We start from the raw sequence: 393 nt of genomic DNA on the forward strand, positions 1-393 counted from the left end.
TGCTACCAGAAAACTACGAGAACTAATCAATGAATTTGGTAAAGTAGCAGGATACAAAATTCATGCACAGAAATCTCCTGCATTCTGATACACTAAAGACGAAAAATCTGAAAGAGAAATTAAGGCAACACTCCCATTCACCATTGAAACAAAAAGAATAAAATACCTAGGAATAAACCTACCTAAGGAGACAAAAGACCTGTATGCAGAAAACGATGACACTGATGGAAGAAATTAAAGATGATACAAACAGATGGAGAGATATATCATGTTCTTGGATTGGAAGAATCAACGTTGTGAAAACGACTATACTACCCAAAGCAATCTACAGATTCAATGCAATCCCTATCAAACTACCATTGGCATTTTTCACAGAACTAGAACAAAAAATTG

Source organism: Neophocaena asiaeorientalis, unplaced genomic scaffold (assembly GCF_003031525.2).
Source record: "Neophocaena asiaeorientalis asiaeorientalis breed wild unplaced genomic scaffold, Neophocaena_asiaeorientalis_V1.1 scaffold59, whole genome shotgun sequence".
Classification (NCBI taxonomy): Eukaryota; Metazoa; Chordata; class Mammalia; order Artiodactyla; family Phocoenidae; genus Neophocaena; species Neophocaena asiaeorientalis.